The following is a 19,789-nucleotide window of genomic DNA, read 5'->3' as shown; positions in this document are numbered from 1 at the left end:
GCTCCCAAGAGAGTTCTGAACCCACAAAACATCAATACAAAATTACATGTTACATTTAAAATAATCTGAAATAAATGTTTTGCAAAACAATACTTACATGTGACTGAAGCTGACATTTAATCTATTCAGTTTATTTCATGCTGGTTGCAATTCACTGAATTGATTTCATTACCCACTAAAGGTCATATTCCATTATTTGAAAAGTACAGTTTTAAACGCTAGGGAGCCACTGAGTGTTTCAAGGAGAGGAGGGATGTGAAATGGGCTAGCATTTCAGAAACTGCCCTCTGAGGCAGCATGAAAGATGGGTCTCAAGTTGTAAGCCGCAACTGGGAGCCAGGTAAGAGCCCATTAGGTCTGAGGATGGGTGTCAGAGGAGAGGGTCTTGAGCAGGGTCTTTCTTTCAGGTTGTAAGTTTTTGCACTATGCATGGACCTCTCACCCTGCAACACACCTGGCCCCCAGTGCCCACAGAACTGATGCCCCTCCTGCAGGCAGTGGCATCCCCCTGGGAGCAGCTGGCTGAGGGGAGTAGGCCCATTCTCTCCACCATCATAGCAAGCATACAAGTGTTTGGGACAGAGGCTGCCCTCCCTCTTCCCAGCAAACAGTGCTCACCTCACAGTGCTATTAGGAGCCAGGTTCTAGGTAAAGCTGACAAGGAAAGAAAACAATTTGTGTGTCCTGTTTTTTCCCCCAAACATCACGCAAGTCACTTTATGAGTTTCATCTCATTTCATTCCTACAACAATCCTTTAGAATAGATCTGATCGTCTGCAAGGATGAAGAAAGTGAGGCTTAGCGGGGAGTAACACACACACAAATACAAAAAAAACACACAGGGTCACACAGCTGTTAAGTGATAAAGCCAGGCTTAGAATCCATGTAGACCAACAGAAAGCGCAACCCTTTCTGAAGAAAAGGCCTAATAATGTGAGCGCGTCCCATCTTGATTTGAGACGCTGACTACAGAAGGGGAACCTCGGTCATAATATGTGCCAGTGCTCCTGGGGCTCAGTGAGAGTTTGCAGCGAGGGTGGAGAAACCTCCAGGAAGCAGGCTGCTCTCCGCATGGTACTGGGATTTCACATTCTCTGTCTGAAGTGTGGTAAACTATGACTTTTCCCAATCGTTCATCCTTGCTTCAGCTGGGCGAGCAGTTCTGCCAGGAGCAGATCTCACAGCTCCTGTGACCCAAGCCTGGGCAGCATTGGCAGAGGCTCTGTTACTTCATCTCTCTGGCAGGGGACAGCAGGTCAGAGAACCAGTGATAGACAGCAGGATGTGTGGAGGTTCAATGAAAGTGGAGGTCAGGAAGGGCCATGTCCCTGGCTACCAGGCCCAGACTGGCCCAACAATGTGCGTCTATTTCTACATGAATATCACAAGATGTGGGGAAGCTGGTGAAATGCCTTCACTCTGAGGCACATGTTACTTCTAGTCACCTCTAGAGAATTCTGGAGGCAGAAGAGATTCTAGCTGGAAGTGTTGAGGCCACTGGAAGCTGGTGCTCTCTGAAGGAGAAAGTCAGTATAATGAGTTCTCCCAACAGCCCTCGTCACTATGCCTACAGAGAATAAACTTGTAGTCCCCACACAAGCAGGCGTGCATATGCACGTACACATACAAGCACGCACAAGCTCACCGGCCAACCCAATCACTACTGTCTCTGTCCTGGACAGCATCCTTTGGGTTTCTTTGCCAGCTGCCTTGGTGGAAGCCCATGCCACTCGTGGTAGCCTTGACTCATTAGGCAGGCTCGAGCCAATTTCTTGCCTTCAATTTTAGAAAGGACTAGTTCTCTGTTCCAGATCGCCCTCTAAACCCCAGGCAATACTTGTCAGTCTTTCAGTGGTTCTCAGGGAGCCTCTGCCCTTAGCTTCAGGTATGTGTGAGCAGGGATTCCTGCTCTTAGTCAATCTCTCTTCATCATCTATATACCTCTTTATACTCCCAAAGCAGCAATGGGACCAGATTTTTTGATCCCCATTTAGCATATTCTACATAGCTGGGCTAACTCCTCCCTTTAGAAATTAGAGGTTATTAACACCTTTTGTTCTCAGCTTCATGGATATTTATGAGCAACATAAGTATAATATTAGAAAATCAAGAATTCTGGGGCACCTGGAATGTTTAGTTGGTTAAGTGTCTAACCCCCTTTTTTTAAAGATTTTATTTCTTTATTTGACAGGCAGAGATCACAAGTAGGCAGAGAGGCAGGCAGAGAGAGAGAGAGAGGAGGAAGCAGACTCCCTGCTGAGCAGAGAGCCTGATGTGGGGCTCAATCCCAGGACCCTGGGATCATGACCTGAGCCGAAGGCAGAGGCTTAACCCACTGAGCCACCCAGGCGCCCCGAGTGTCTAACTCTTGATTTTGGCTCAGGTTGTGATCTCATTGCTCCAATGCTCAGCCTCTCTCCCTCTGCCCCACCCTCTGTTTGTGCATACCCTCTCTTTCTCTCAAATAAATATTTTTTTAAAAAATTAAGTATATTGTACACCACTCACCTACCTTTCTTTCTTTTTTGTACTTCTGCATACAGCAGATGAATTCCAGACCCCCCAAATATATGTGCATATCCGCACACATGCTTTCAAACACACATGCATTTCCCATACTCATACAAATACAACAGCTAAAAATGGAGTCTAGTAGTTGAGGCGGTATCTCCACAGATATCATCAGTGCCCAAAGCACCTGACATGTGTCAGCCTGTGGAGACATCTGGCCTGTGTGTAAGGTGGAGTTTTGAAGCTAGGATATACTCAGCCCCCTCTGGCTGCACATCATTGTGTTCATTTCAGTATCAGATTATGGGAGGCCATCTGATTTCCTCATTTCTAAGCCCTCAGGGGAACCTCATAATAGTCCCCTAATACTTACAATCAAATCATTCCAAAAAAGAAAGTATCAGGCCATGACCCCAGTGCCTGGGTCCCCCCATAGATCTGCTCTCATGTCATTGAGTCCTGGCATCATGTGAGTCAATAACCAGGCAAAATTAGATATTTTCAGTGAATGTCTTTCCCCTGTCAGCAATGCATGGCTCTCAGTTCCCAGCACCCTTCATACACCACCTCACTTTTCCCACTCTTGTGCAGAGCTCTGTGAGAAGAGAATATTACCCATCTCTGGGAAAGATAAGGATGCCCATTTCAAGCCTACTGATGCTCTTAATAAGCCAACTAAATACAATGGAAGAAACCCTGATTACTTTCCTCCCCTGCCCTATTTCCCCCATTGCAAACCTTCCTGCACTGATACACACTGATAGCACTCCTCCCTTCCTGTAACACTGGGCAAGGATAAAAGGCCCACCTGGACTTGGGACCCCATCGCTCTACTTCCTCAGTACAAGTGCCTTTCATGGTTTATCCCACCCTCCTCAAGTAGCTTCTTTCTCGCACGCGCGCTCTCACTCTCGCTCTCGCTCTTTCCCCTAAACCTTCCTAGTCACTTGCTTCATTTCCAGAATGATACAAAGTTAGGCTTAGAGAAGACAACTAGAAGGAGGTAGGAGGGAAGGGGTGAAGGAGAAGGGAAGAAGGAAGGAGAAAGAGATGGGAAAGATGGAACTGGCTCTTCCCCACAAGAAACCAACCCACTTCTGTTTCTTCTGACAGGTCACTTTCTCCAGCCATTGCCTTAAGCTCTCTCCTTTTCACAGCCAAATATTCTGGGAGAAAGTTCTATGTTTTTCGCTACTTCTTCACCTCCAATTTATTTCTCAATTGGCTTTAATCTGGTTTCTGTCCCCTCCTCTCCACTGAAACTGATCTAAGTTCACCAGGGAGCATTTAACTGCAAAATCCAATTGACTAAAAAAAAAGATAGTTTCTCCAGATTCTCTGTTTCAGAGGATGACCCCCTTCCTTCTCATGAGACTCAAATTTCCCCTGGCCTCTGTGGCCCTACCTTTTCCTAGGATATACCATCCCTCTCCATCTCCTTTTCTTTCTTTGTCCACTAAATGTTAAATGCCAGGATCACTCCCTAAACCACCTTCATTCCTTATTCTACTTACTCCCATAGGGATGTGACATTCAAATCCACAACACCAACCATCAGCCTTGGCTCCCCACTGATGCCTGCCCACACACTCTCATAATAACATAAAAACCAAAACAATGGTTAACTGATACTATGCGCCAAAACAACCCTCTGAAGCAGGTGCCATTATCAGCCATATTTCACAGATGTGCAAACTTAACTAGCCCAAGGTCACACAGTTATCAGGAGGCTGTTTTAAAGTCCACACTCACATGATACTCTATGTTGGAAACACAAAAGACTCCACCCTAAAACTGCTAGAACTCATACAGAAATTCAGAAAAGTGGCAGGATATAAAACCAGTGCACAGAAATCAGTTGCATTTCAGGGTGCCTGTGTGGCTCAGTCAGTTAAGCATCTGTCTTCAGCTCAGGTCATGATCCCAGGGTCCTGGGATAGAGTCCCAAATAGGGCTCCCTGCTCAGCAGGGAGTCTATTCTCCCTCTCCCTCTGCCTCTGCCCCCAATTCGTGCCCACGTGTGCTCTCTTTCTCTCTCTTGAATAAATAAAATCTTTAAAAAAGAAAAAGAAATCGGTTGCATTTCTATAGTCTAACAATGAGGCAGAAGAAAGAGAAATCAAGGAATCAATCCCTTTGGTGCTATTTATAATAGCACCAAAACCATAAGATGCCTAGGAATAAACCTAACCAAAGAGGCAAAGAATCTATACTCAGAAAACTATAGAACATTCATGAAAGAAACTGAGAAAGACAGGAAGAAATAGAAAAACATTCCATGCTCATGAACTGGAAGAACAAATATTGTTAAGATGTCTATGCTACCCAGAGCAATCTATACATTCAGTGCAATCCCTATCAAAATATCATCAACTTTTTTCACAGAGCTGGAAAAAAACAATCCTAAAATTTGTATGGAACCAGAAAAGACCCCAAATAGCCAAAGCAATCCTGAAAAAGAAAATCAAAGCTGGAAGCATCACAATCCTGGACTTCAAAGCTGTATGACAAAGGTGCAATCATCAAGACAGCATGGTACTGGCACAAAAACAGACACACAGATCAATGGATCAGAATAAAGAACCCAGAAATGGACCCTCAGCTCTATGGTCAACTAATCTTTGACAAAGCAGGAAAGAATGTCCAGTGGAAAAAAGACAGTCTCTTCAACAAATGGTGCTGGGAAAATTGCACAGCCACATGCAGTAGAATGAAATTGGACCCCTTTCTTACACCATACACAATAACAGACTCAAAATGGATGAAAGAGCTAAATGTGAGACAGGAATCCGTCAAAATCCTATAGAAGAATGCAGGCAGTAACCTCTATGACCTGCAGCAACTTCTTGCAAGACATGTCTGCAAAGGCAAGAAAAACAAAAGCAAAAATGAACTATTGGGGCTTCATCAGGATAAAAAGCAATGGAAACAGTCAACAAAACCAAAAGACAACCAACAGAATAGGAGAAGATATTTGCAAATGACATATCAGATAAAGGGCTAGTATCCAAAATCTATAATGAACTTATCAAACTCAACATCCAAACAAGAAAAAAAAAACAATCAAGAAATGGGCGGGAGACATGAACAGATATTTCTGCAAAGAAGACATCCAAATGGCCAATAGACACATGAAAAAATGTTCAACATCACTCAGCATCACGGGAATACAAATCAAAACCACAATGAGATACCACCTCACACTAGTCAGAATGGCTAAAATTAACAAGTCAGGAAACAACAGATGATGGCAAGGATGCAGAGGAAAGAGAAACCTCTTACACTGTTGGTGGGAATGCAAGCTGGTACAGCCACTCTGGAAAACAGTATGGAGGTCCTCAAAAAGTTGAAAATAGAGCTACCCTATGATCTAGCAGTTGTATTACTAGGTATTTACCTAAAAAATACAAATATAGTGATCTGAAGGGGCACCTGCACCCCAATGTTTATAGCAGCAATGTCCACAATAGCCAAGCTATGGAAAGAGCCCAAATGTCCATCAACAGATGAATGGATAAAGAAGATGTGGGATGGATAGATAGACAGACACACACATACACACACACACACACGCACGCACATGTACAATAGAATACTACTAAGCCATCAAAAAATGAAATCTTGTGATGAATCACAGACCTATACCTCTGAAACTAATAATACATTATATGTTAATTTAATTTAAATTAAAAAATAAATAGATAAATTTTATGGGGGGGAACTATAATGACATAAAACCACCTAAATTAATCATACCAAAAAAAGGTTGAGCACAAGATAGATACAAAAAATACATGCTGGGGGCGCCTGGGTGGCTCAGTGGGTTAAAGTCTCTGCCTTCAGCTCAGGTCATGATCTCAGGGTCCTGGAATCGAGCCCCACATCGGGCTCTCTGCTCACGGGGAGTCTGCTTCCTCCTCTCTCTCTCTGCCTGCCTCTCTGCCTACTTGTAATCTCTGTGTCAAATAAATAAATAAAATCTTAAAAAAAAAACATGCTGATTCCTTATATATAAAATGCAAAAATTAATAACACAATACACAACAATTAAAAAATACTCTTTTAGAAGTCAAAATTGTGATTTTCCTTAGTGACAGTGTGAGTAGTGATTGGTAATAGGCACGAGGGAAATTTCTTGAGTGTTAGTAATATTTTTTTTTTATTTTGCTAGTTACATTAGTGTGTTCATTTTCTGAAAATCCATTGAGCTGTATCTTTTTTTGTTTGTTTGTTTGTTTGTTTAAAGATTTTATTTATTTGACAGAGAAAGACACAGCAAGAGAGAGAACACAAGCAGGGGGAGTGGGAGAGGGAGAAGCAGCTCCCCGCCGACAAGGGAGTCCAATGTGGGGCTCGATCCCAGGACCCTGGAATCATGACTTGAGCTGAAGGCAGATGCTTAACAACTAAGCTACCCAAGCACCATTGAGCTGTATCTTATTATGTGTTTGTATTTCTATATACATATAAAATTTTAATTAAAATTTTTAAAACATCACACAGTAAATGACTGAGGCAGGATTCAAACTCAATCAGTCACACTTAAAAGAATGAATCCTAAATCTTCATTCTACAATCAGAGTTACACTATTCTCTAGAACAGTTGAAGAAAAAGATCTAACTATATCCCTAGGTTAGTCAGAGTTCTGTGAAAAACAGAACACTAGGATGTATATAGAGAAAGAGAGAAAGGAGAGAGCAATTTTTTTAAAGAAATTGGCTTGTGCAATTGAAGTTGGGGTTGCCCAGTCCAAACACCACAGAAAAGACCAGCAAGCTGGAGACTGAGGGAGGAACTGATGTTTTAGAAGGCAGTCTGGAGGCAGAATTCCCTCTCGCTCAGAGGACCTTGACTTTTTTTCTCCTAAAGCCTTCAACTGACTGGATGAGGTCTACCCACATTATGTAGTGTAATCTGCTTTACTCAAAGCCTATTCATTTGTTTGTTTTTAAGTAGGCTCCACGCCCAGTGTGGGGCTTGAACTCATAACCCCAAGACCAAGACCTGAGCTGAGACCAAGAGTTAGATGCTCAACTGACTGAGCCACCCTGGCACCCAAAGCCTACTGATTTAAATGCTAATCTCATCTAAAAAATGCCTTTACAGAAACATTTAGACTGGTTTTTGAGCAAATATCTGGGTACTGTGGTCTGGCTAAGTTGATATATAAAACTAACCGTAAGAAACCCTAACAATTCGGTTTTTTTAGATTTTATTTATTTACTTATTATTTATTTAGTTTATAGAGAGAGAGACAGAGAGAGCAGAGGGAGAAAAGAGGCAAACTCCCCACTGAGCAGGGAGCCCGATGCCGGGCTTGATTCCAGGACCCTGGGATCATGACCTGAGCTAAAAGCAGACACTTAATGGACTAAGCCACCCAGGCTCCCCAAGAATCCCTAACAGAAAATCGATTCTTTTTTTTTTTTTTTAAAGATTTTATTTACTTATTAGAAAGAAGGAGAGAGCACAAGCAGGGGAGCAGCCGAGGGAGAAAGAGAAATAGGCTCCCCACTAAGCAAGAAGCCTGATGCACAACTCCATCCCAGGACCCTGGGATCATGACCTGAGCCAAAGGCAAAAGCTTAACCAACTGAGCAACCCAGGCACCCCAGAAAATCGATGCATTTACTCTAAGTTCTTCAGGTTTCGTATTGATTCTCCAACTTGGTCAGTAATTAGAAAACATAGAGTAAACATCCCAGGAACCAAACGGAAACAAAATCCTTTCCAACATGATCCCTGTGATGTCCATAATTATCCAGCTATGGGATCCCAGAAAGCAAACCTAGCAGCACGCCACATTTTGCCAGGCCTCTTCATTTATCCCATAACAAAAGCCATCCCAGTAGAGACAGTACCAGTGACATGCGTTACAATGACTTACAATATCTTCAATCCTGAAATCACTTGCCAGAGAAATTGGGCCAAAGTCCAAACAACTTCTTTGATCTCTCCTCCGAGTCTGAGAATCTGCTTTCTACAGTCCCTCTGGCATCTGAGAGGTCTGGGACAAATGCAGACCAAAGAGACCATGGAACTAGCTAGGTGTGCTAAGATGTGCTGAAGAGAGAGGACCACAGAGTGATAAACAGTTTCAGAGGGTCTGAATGGCAGCATTTAGAGAGACCCTTATCTCTCACAGCTGGAGGGCTGATAGAGCTGAAGAGCTGGTAGCCGAGTTCTCTGCTAGGAACATCTGTTCACACCAAAGACAAGGCCCTGACAGATAAAGAGGGGATGCAGATTCTTGGAAGGGGCTATTTGAAGAGATAAATCCAGGTACACTTGAAGCCTCTCTGGGCCTACCAACTGACCCTGTTCCCTTGCTGGAAGATAAGCCCTCACCTCCACTCTACCTTGCTGAAAAATGAGTTGGGGGCTTTATAAACAATGTTTGCCCTCCTAGAGATTTGCCCCACCTCCACTCCTGGCCACCAGGCTAATCATGGAGGAAAAACCTGAGCATGGACCAACTCAGAAGGTGCTAGGCCTACTGAGGAAAGAAAGGGATTATATATTAGACCTGGCCAACATGCATAAGCCCAAACTGGGGTTAGGGGAGGGAGAATGTCTGGGGAGTATTAAAAGGGTGATGAATCAAGAAGGGTGATATAGAAGCTGGGTAAGAGTTTGTTGATGAAGAGGGGTCCTCTCTCCAGTGTCACAGGATGGTCCCAGAGGATGTTTCCAATATGCTGAAGAGAGGCTCTTGAAAGACTGGAAAAAGCAATGACCCAAACAACAATTCAGAGATGCCAGAACTGCCACTGCAAACTGGAGGGAAGGTCTGACCCGCTCAGAGCAGTGGGCATGCTCGAATGGGCCTACCAGATGAGACTGGAAAACCCGCCAGCAGACCGTATTCCTTGAGAAGGCCTGGAGGACTCTCCCTTTACCAGGGAGATAAGAAAGTATTGGTGAGGGCCACAGGGGAGGCTCAGTCAGTTAAGCGTCTGCCTTCAGCTCAGGTCATGATCCTGGGGTGCTGGGATCAAGTCCTGTGTCAGGCTCCTTGATCAGCAGGTGCCTGTTTCTCCCTTTCCCTCTGTAGCTCCCCCTGCTTACACTCACTCATTCTCTCTCTCTCTCTCTCTCTCTGACAAATAAATAAATAAAAATCTTTAAAAACAAAATCTTAAAAACAAAGAAATATTGGTGAGGTTGGCAATAGTACCTCAAGAAGCTTGTAGTAGCTGTCTCCTAAAGGACTTGCTATAATAGAAAAAAACTTGATAATAAAATTCCGGAATAGCAAAGACCAGCACAAGCACAACCATAAGAAACAAGATGGGTACAATTACCATAAAGGGCAATGAGGGTAGAATAGTGGCCAAGGACCCAGGACCCTAGCCTGCAAGGATCTAGATAGATGGCTCATCGAACATAGTAATCTTGGGAGCAAATCAGGACATCCAACTAGGGTACTGCTTAATATACACAATGAAAAGAGATTAAGAATTGATGGGCCAAAAAATGAGGTCAGAGATACTCACAAACCTAAGACGAAGGCAATCACATAGGGTCCAATGCTCACAAGGGCCTCTAGCTTGGAGTTTACTGCTCTGCACCTGCCATCTTGAAATTCTTAAAAAGTTTATCTTTGAATCTGTTTGTAGGGGAAGTCCTAGTAAATTAATAAGGATGAACAGGGACTTAGAGCCTTGGCTCACGGGCAGTGCCACCTCCCAGCACCTTCCCACCTCCTCCACCTCCTTACACCCTTCTTTCTGCCCACCTCTCCCTCCCTGCCCTGCCCAGTGATGGCAGCAGCCCTCTGCCCACAGCAAGGGCCTGAGTGCAGACACAAGGAAAGGTGGGGCTGGGCAAGGTGGTGGCTGTTCTTACCTCTGGCTGGCAATGCCTAGCACATTTGGCAAGCACTGTGGGAAGAGCAAGCCTCTCACCTACCTCCAGTGAAGGTAGCTAGACATCCCAGTACAGACGCTGAAATAAGCTTAGGGTCTCCTTCCACTGTGGACCAGAATGGGTGATATATGGGAAGAGGACATTCCTAGCTCAACTTCCTGAGCCCAGAGGCAGCATGTCAGGTGCTGGTGTATCTTTCTGCCTTGCACACCCTCCCTCCCAACCTTCCTGGATCTGGCTTGTGTTTGCGTCTTCTGACTAGCTTGAGGCACCTTCTGGGGATGAAGCACAAAAATACAAACTAATATAATTTGGATGATACTTGCACTTAAAATTGGCACTGTACAAAATGAAAATAAATGGGAGTCTTCTGGTAGGTGGCATGGGAGGAAAAAGAGGCTTGAGGGGCAGGGCCGGGCAGATCCCCTTCTCTCCCAATGTGAGCAGTGTCCTGAGCCCCGTTTAGGCAAAGGCTGCCCAGAGAGGTGGAGCCGGTGGCCAGGCCGGGAACATGAAGCCGTGTCTCTCATCTTCTTGACCAGTGTGGCTCCTTTTGTGCTGGCGCTGCCACCTGCGGATGATTCCCCGGAGTGACTGGAAAAGCTTGATTCTTTCTCTCAGACTACAAAACCCTCTCTTTATCCAATATCCAACAGCACACGGTAAGAAAAAGGGATCTATTGACCTCAACACATTTAGAAACACTACCGACTTTTTCAGCCTTGAAAAGGCAGTTTAAATTATGCCTGACATCAAGTATTGAACCTCTTCCCAAAATTTCAAAGTCGTGGTGGTAGATGGTAAAGATCAAAGTGAGTACACCAGCAAATGGCAAGACTCCTTCAGCAGACATGCGGTTGGTGAGCCTGACTCTACAGTTCTTGCCCACATGGGAGATGATGATATTACAGTAAGAATCAACACTGATGGGGCAGAATATCATGTAGAGCCACTTCGGAGACTAATGATACTAAAGGCAAAGGAAAATTAGTTTATAAATCTGAAGATATCAAGAATGTTTCACATCTACAGTCACCAAAAGTGTGTGTTATATAAAGGCAGATAATGAAGAGCTGCTTCCAGAAGGTCTGGTAGACAGAGAGCTACCTGATGGGCTCCATCCCAGGACTCTGAGATCATGACCTGAGCCGAAGTCAGATGCTTAACCAACTGAGCCACCTGGACACTCCAAAGATTTTATCTTTAAAGTAATCTCCAGGGGCACCTGGGTGGCTCAGTAGGTTAAAGCCTCTGCCTTCGGCTCGGGTCATGATCTCGGGGTCCCGGGATCATGACCCTCGTGGGCCCTCTGCTCGGCGGGGAGCCTGCTCCCTCATCTCTCTCTGCCTGCCTCTCTACCTACTTGTAATCTCTGTCTGTCATATAAATAGATAAAATCTTTTTTAAAAAATAAATAAATAAAGTAATCTCCACATCCAAGGTCAACCTTGAACTCACAACCCTGAGATCAAGAGTCACTCACTCTCCCGATTCTGCCAGCCCAGCGCCCCAGGACAGATCACTTTAGGGTCTTTTAAAAACCTAACCATCTTGGAGAAATACTCTACTGTCCTCATTTTTGAAAACTTGGAAAAATATAAGTAACATTTTAGTATATAAATAAATCCTCAATTGGATATTTGATAAGAAAAAGGACCTATTACCATAAACTAATTTTTAATGTCTGATTATCTGTAAAGTTTTACCATTGCTTTGTTTAAATTATAAATGACTAGAAGAAAATGACAGTTCCGTAGCCCAACAATAAATTAGATGATTGTTTTATTTTTTTAAAAAATGAAGATAAACGGTAAAATTCATGCTAATAATTTAAATTTTTATTTTTCCTTTACTTAGAACTACATTAAATAGCAAATAAAAAAATACCATGGCAAGTTGAAAGAAAAATGGTAGAAGAAAGAAAAAAGTTTTATATGTTAGTATCTTTAACAACACTTTTTCCCTGTTCTTTTGAAAATGGGCTCCCCCCATCTTCATTTTGCTCTGGACCCAAAAAATTGTGTAGCCAGTCCTGCTCACTCCCTGTCTCCTGCGAGCATTGTCCCCCATAAATCACTTGAACAGTGTCCCTATCCCTCTCCCACATAGCTTCTATAGAACCTAACATAGGATACATGCCTGTTTATCCAGGAAAGAAGAAACTAGAATTCAGGCACTGTGTCCCATCAGCAAGAGCAGACCTGAGCTCTCCTTGACTGCCACACCTTTTCTTTCTCCCAAATTCACTCTGAGTTTCTCTCTAAAACCAGTTGGCAGGGTTTTCTCTGGGGTTCTCCCAACACCTTTGTCCATTCACTCCACAGGCAGGGGCTGAGCACTTAATAACAGCTATCAGAGAAGTGCTTACCATGCCTTACCGCCAACCCACAGGCTAACCCTAAGCAGTAGGTAATAGGATCCTCATGTTACAGAGAGGACACAAAGTTACTGCCCAAGGTCACTTATCAAGCAAGTGACAGACTCAGGATTAGAATGCCGGGCATTTCAGTTTCATTACCAGGTTACCTGTCCTCTGTCTGCCCTAAGCTAGAGAGGTATGCAAGACACAGTCCTTACAAGAGCACATCTTGTTAGTGAAATATAGGCTCATTTATACATACTCCAGGCGAAATGATATATTCAAACAATTTGCATCTAATCAGAAACTCCCAAAATAAAAAGGGGCTCAAAGTCAATCTAAATATGTCTGCCTCCACCATGCTTAACATTCAAGCAGGGGCAGGCCAGCTTCCTGGAATCAGACAGCTCTAGTGATGGGGCACTCGCTCCCCAACTAGAAATTTCCACCTGTTTTCTCCAGTAATCACTATTGGAAATAACATACTTACCATCTGTTACTTCTTAACCCCTGTCTTTGATCTAGTTCTACTCTCGAGAGCACGAACTAGACAAGACAAACAACAGCCCCACCCAGCAGCAGCCCCTGAGGCAGAGGTGAACACTGATGGTCTCCCCATGATTTCTCTAGGACATGATTTCCCACACCCCCTCACATCTTGGCTGCCTCGTCTGCTCATTCCAGTTCCACAAAGTCAGATGTATTACTTAGGACTCTCTTCACTCCAAGTGTCAAAAACCAACTTGATTTAAGAAAAGAAAAAAAATGGAGGAACTGTGTTTATCAGTTCAAGTAACTGGAAGGGAAGCCTGATAAGATGGAGGAACTGGAATGATATTGTGAGGTCTCTTGCCTTATTGCCTCCACTCTGAGCTGAGCTCTCTCTAGGTGGTCAAGGCAGAAGCAAGATTACAGGCCCAGAGTTTAGCGTGTCTGAGGCGAAAGGCGGCCAATAAAGGCACAGAAATTGAGCCTCATTGGCCCAGCTTTGAATTATACTGCCATCTTGGGACCAATCACTGTGGAAAGAGGAATGGAAGGTGCTAACTGCTAGGCCTGGCTACAGACTTACCTGGACCTGGAACAGGGACTAAGAGTGGGTTAGGAAAATAAGTCAAGTTATTTTTATAAGAAGTGAGAATGAATATTCAGCAGGCACAACCCACAGCCTTCTAAACACCCACAGCCCAAAGCATGAAGACACGTGGTCTGACAAACCCCTGACGGCAAGATTCTAATTCTTTCTGTCCCGCCCAACGGAAGGGGATAGTTTCTGGGGCTCCAATGGGAACTGGGTATAACTTGAACCCATGTCCGACTTTTTTTTCTTTTTCCCTCTTCTCACTTCTTCCTTATCCAACCCACTAACACAGACCCAGACTTCTTCCTATTGAATATAGAGGCAAAGAGAAAGAAACATGTCAAAGGGACCTGGATTCATTTGACCTCCTAGAACCTTGGAAGACTGCCAGTCCCAGAAACACTCCTTCCAAGGAAAAGGGAATCTAGGACTGGTAAGATTATCTTGAGGCATTCAGGGGAACTGATGGAGAAATGGCTCCTTCCTAGTGATCAGGTTACACAACTCAGTCTTTCAGGTTAGCCTCACTGTACATAACACCCACGCTTCTGTACAGGTTAGTTGTTTAAAGATCAAATTATAGTTTATTTTTTAAAAGATTTTATTTATTTATTTGAGAGAGAAAGTGAGAGAGCACGACCAGGGGGGAGGGGCAGAGGGAGAAGCAGACTCCCCACTGAGCAGGAGCCCACCGTGGGGCTCCATCCCAGGACCCTGGGATCATGACCTGAGCCAAAGGCAGATGCTTAACGACTGAGCTACCCAGGTGCCCCTCAAATTATAGTTTAAATGTACTGTGAAAATAATACAGTAAAAACTAACTACTATTCATTAAGCATCCTCTATTTGCAGGAATATTTCAACACTTTATCAAGTAGGTATTATAATCCTCATTTCACAGCTAAGAAAACTAAGTCTCAGAACCTGCTCAAGTTTCCAAGGGCAGTAAGTGACAGAGTAAAGACATGAGTCCAAGTCTGCTCTCAAATCTCCCTGCCTGCCTCCAAAGCCTCCACTGGGTTTTCTATCACACACTCTAAAGAAAAGGAATTCCGTGCAGTGATTTTTATAACATTCTTAATAATGCCTCAAAATATCAATCTTGTGCATATAGGTTTTTATATCCAAACTTGTGTATAGTATAGTGTATCTATACTATGTTTAATGGGAATTAACTGATGTTTAATGGGAATAACCAGCATTGAATACTTTTTTGATATTGAGGTTTTTGATAGTGAGGTTATAGCCATACATGATTTTGTTCACCCCCTCAAATGTGCTCTGTACTCTGAGATGCCTTCCATATGCAGGGTAGCACAGTGGTCAAGAGCATAGACTAGGGCCCAGGTCCAACTAGTTGAATGACTTTGAAAAAGTGGCTTATCCCTGTGGGGCCCAATGGTCCCTTTCACAAAATTAATGAAACAATAAGACCTACATCATAGGATTTTTATAAAGATCAAGTGAGATCATCTAGGTTAAATTCTCAGCACCATACCTGGTACCTACTAAGTATTCAATTAATGCTCCCACACTGGAAGCAATATGAGGGCAGGGAATATGCATACTTTTCTTCATCACTGTAACCCTAGAACCAAGTCCAGTGCCTTGCACATTGTAGGCACAAAATAAAAATCTGTTGAACAAATAACTTATTTAAGCAAGCGCATTTAATCATTAACTAATCTAAGACCTAGAGACAGAAAATAAACACCACTCATTTAATGTAAAATAATTTTAGGTGGTATTAAGTGCAGGAAGAAAAACAAAGCAGAGAAGGATAGTGAGTGACAGAAAAAAAGGGGAGGAAAGATGTGTTATAGAGAGCCAAGAACTAAACCAAGTTAGACCTAATAGAGAGTGTTATGGACTGAATATTTGTGTGTTCCCTCCCCTCAAATTCATACAGTAAAGCCCTAACCCTCGGTGTGGCTGTATTTGGAGATGGGGCCACTAAGGAAGAAATTAAGGTTGCATGAAGTCATAAAGGTGGGGCTCTCATCCAATAGGCCTAGTGTCCTTGGGAGAGAAGACATCAGGGAGCTTACTCTTCCCACCTGTCTGTGTACATGCACATAGGAAAGGCCATGTGAGCACACAGAGAGATGGAGGCCACCGAGGAGCCAAGAGAGGAGGCCTCCCAATTAACCTACCTTGCTAACACCTTGACCTTGGATTTCCCAGTCTACAGAACTGTGAGAAATAGGTTTCTATTGTTTAAGCCACTCAGCCTGTGAGGGCATTTTGCACACCAGCTAAGACAGCACAAGTTCTAAGAAAAGGAAACATCAAGTACAAAGGCCTTAAGGAAACTTGGTGTTCAGGAACAGAAGAAGGCCAGTAAATGAACAAGAGAGACAGTGGAAAGACAGAGAGTCAGAGAGTCACGTCAGTCTTACCCGACAGGCTCTAATAGTACTGCGCCAAAAGAAAGCCCCATCCCAAACAAAATTGTTATCATAGCACTATGATATTTAAAATGAACTTTTTTCCAAACTTATGTAGAGTATAAATAAAGGCCTTTTAGAAAACTAAGATACTTGTATAGTTTTTTAAACAGAATCTCTGGATAAATCATTTTCTTGCCATGCAAATTTAGTCCCCATACAAATCAGACAGCTAAGCCAATGCCCCCCCCCATTGTGAAATTCTGTGCTTACCACTGAAAATAGAACCCTTTTCCTCTCCCTCAGGTAATGACAAGTGTGTTCCAGCTATAAGCCACCAAAGCTATGACCCTCAACCTCAGATGAGGTACACAGTGCTAGGGAAAGCCTCCAATTTCTCTGCACTATCAGATCTGGCCAACTCTGTTATTTCTCTTGCCAGGGTGGATCAACAGACCTGGTTAATGTTGAAATCACTGCAGGTAATTAAACAGGCAAAACTGGGCTTGGCCTCAGAGAAGGAAGGAGGGAGGGGACTGTGAGGATTTTCCTTTCTTCAGTGTCAGCACTACCAAATTGGCGTTAGTATCTACTTTCTTCCTGATGCCATTTAGTCTTGGAAGCAAAAACAAAACAAAACAAAACAACAACAACAACAACAACAACAAAAAACCATGAAAGGGAGTCAGGCGGATTGGGAAGTTAAACTCAGAAGTGGATGTTAGAGTCCATAGCTGTAGGCATAAAAGTCTGCCTTTTATCTGATGTAAGGGTTTGCGACAGGCAGCCATTTTGCCCAACCAATCTCTACCCCTTGGCCCATCCAGCAATACATAGAAACATTTTTGGATATCACAACTTGGGGTCAGAGGGAGTGCTACCACCAACTTGTGGGTAGAGGCCAGGGACGTTGCTAAACATCTTGCAGAGACAGGGTAGCCTTCCACAACAAAGCATTATCCAGCCCCAAATTTGAGAAAAAACACAAGGAAAAATAAACCAAAATATTTAATTGCCTTTCATGTGTCATATGGTCTCCACATTTCCATGCACATACACAGATGTCATTTAATCTTCACATCAAGTCCACAAAGTGCTGCCCACTTCCCAGGTGAGAAGTGGGGACTTCACTCATCTAGTTCCTGACACAGGAAGAATTTGAACTTGGCTCTGGGTGAGTCTCACTAGACTGTGAGTTCCATGAGGACAGGGACCTTGCCAACCTTGTTCACCTCCACATACCCCGTGTCTGGCAGATTTTGGTAACTGAGGGAAGTTCAATAGACTTCCTTGCATTAATATTGGGTAATAACATGAATATCTCAATCAATGGCCCTAAAGTACATGCTCATTTCTTCCCACCACTCCTTGAGAACAATAAAGATCTTCATGTCAGGTCAGTATGTTGCATGTCAGAAACAGAAATCTCCCTAGGCCAATACAGCAAAAACGGATGTTTATGGTAAGAATACAAAGATATAATGGAAACAAAGCACAGCCAGGACTTATGGACTTGGAAATCAGAGTGCCCCGTGCTCTCTGTCATCTTTACACCTTGGTTTTCTTTTCCAACAGATGACTTGCTTTGTTTAACCATCTTGCATATGACCCAATATACTAGCCTCTGCAACATTTTGACTCTGGAAGTCTCCATGGCCTCTCCCCTTGGCTCTCCATAGTTAACTAGCTTAATCTGTCCATATCCTGGTTATTATACATTCTCCAAGGAGGGATGAGATTGGTATAGCCTGGGCTAACCTTCAAGATGACTCTGGCCAGACAATTGCAACTTCATGAGACACCTGCATGAGAACAGGCTAAATGAGCACCATCAAGCCAGAGGACCATAAGCCATAAAAATGAGTGTTGTTTTTAGCAATATTTCTTACTATAAATCACAATATTATAATTATCGTGTTTGACCAGCAGGCAAAAGCTAGAAGGGCCTCAAAGAGCATGTTAGTGAAAATCTTAAGGGTCTTGATGATGACTTAAAAGAAAATGCTACTGGAAGTTGGAAGAAAGGGGACCCCTGTGGGCAGTGGAAGATTTGGTGCACTGTTGTCTTCTGTAATGTGGAAAAGGAAATATTCCATAATATGATGACCTGGCCAACCTACATATAGTAAAATGCAAAGGAAAGAGAGCAGCTAACAAAAGAAACTTTTTGGTATTAGAGCAAATTTTAGAGAGTATATAGAAGTGTCAGGGTTTTCTGGGTTTGAAAATAAAATGACTTCTCATGCCCAGCCTCTCCAGAGGGCAAACTCTTCTCAAATTAAAGTGATCTTCAGCAAAGGGGTCCTGCTCACTACTTCATTAACCCTTTCAAACAGCCAAATGCCCCTGAAGAATTTCAGACTGCACTTTTCTATCTTAATTAAACAACAGGATGTCCCTAAAAAAGCACCCAAAGTAGAAAATACATACATGAGCTGAAAAGATTTGTGGTCATGGCTTTTTCCCCAATGGAAGGAACTCGAGGAAGGATCATTTAAAAACAACATTTTTTAGAATCAGTTTGAACTAAGAGAAGGAAATAGTGCACAGTGAAAAAAAAAAAAAAAAAAAGCCTTTGGATTCCAGAACTTCTATGAGCAGGAAACAGGCTCAGAAACCTCAGAAACCACTCAGGGCAAACACAGTTTACATTTCATGGAAAAGGACAGCTAACTCCAGAAGGTAGAACCAAGAGCTCAGAAGACAGAGGTGTAGAGGATCACCAAATAGAATTGGGTCCTAAGAAAAAAAATTATATTGCCGTTTCCTGATGCCTATCCCACCACTGTATGTTGGGTGTGGAAGACAAATAACCTGTCTTTTTATTTTGTTTATATTCTATATCTATCTATATCTATATATAAATATAGATAGATATTTTCTTAAGGATGGGGAGGGGAGGAACTGAGGGAGAGGGAGAGAGAATCTTAAGCAGGCAGCACACCCAGTGTGGAGCCAGCTAGATGCTGGACTGGATCTCAAAATCCTGAGATCATGACCTAAGCCAAAATCACGAATCAGATGCTTCACCAACTGAGTCACCGGGGCATCCTAATAATCTGTCTTTTTGTTCACAGATACTCAGATCAAGAAGAATCATTCCTGAAGAGCTATTACTAAAGATTCGGACTCAAGGCCCCTCATCCACACCTAGAAGTAATACAGAAGACAAGGACCTGGACTTCATGCCTGTCCTAGATGGCACAAGGTGTTTGGGAGAGTCTTTGGATGGGACAACTGCATTTTGAGTGAAGAAAGAACATAATTTGTGGTCAGAAGCACACCATGGTAGTTTTAAAATCTGACCTCCCAATTTTTTGACATTTCTACCATGTAAAAGTGGGCTCTGTCTCCTTCCCTTCAATCTTGGCTCTGTAACTGCTTGATCAATAGAAAACAGCATATAAATGGTACTTTGTCGGTTTCTGGCCCAGGCCTTAAGAAATGAGCAAATTCTATTTCTTTTCTTGGGATTCTCACTTTTGGATCCCACCCATCATGCTGTGAGGAAAGCCCAGGGCCAAGGGATTGTGTCTAGAAAGCCCCACTATGGTCCCAGTCTGTAGTCAGCATGGGAGCAA

At 43.2% G+C, this 19,789-nt stretch overlaps 1 pseudogene; it reads left to right on the top strand.

The window, feature by feature from the left end:
* The first annotated feature begins 297 nt into the window (after positions 1-297).
* On the top strand, positions 298-19,456 carry LOC125101149 (disintegrin and metalloproteinase domain-containing protein 17-like; annotated as a pseudogene).
* Positions 19,457-19,789: the final 333 nt, after the last annotated feature.

The sequence above is a fragment of the Lutra lutra genome, chromosome 5, assembly GCF_902655055.1.
Source record: "Lutra lutra chromosome 5, mLutLut1.2, whole genome shotgun sequence".
Taxonomy (NCBI): Eukaryota; Metazoa; Chordata; class Mammalia; order Carnivora; family Mustelidae; genus Lutra; species Lutra lutra.
The sequence above is the reverse complement of the archived record's forward strand: the minus strand, read 5'-3'. Positions and strand labels throughout refer to the sequence as shown.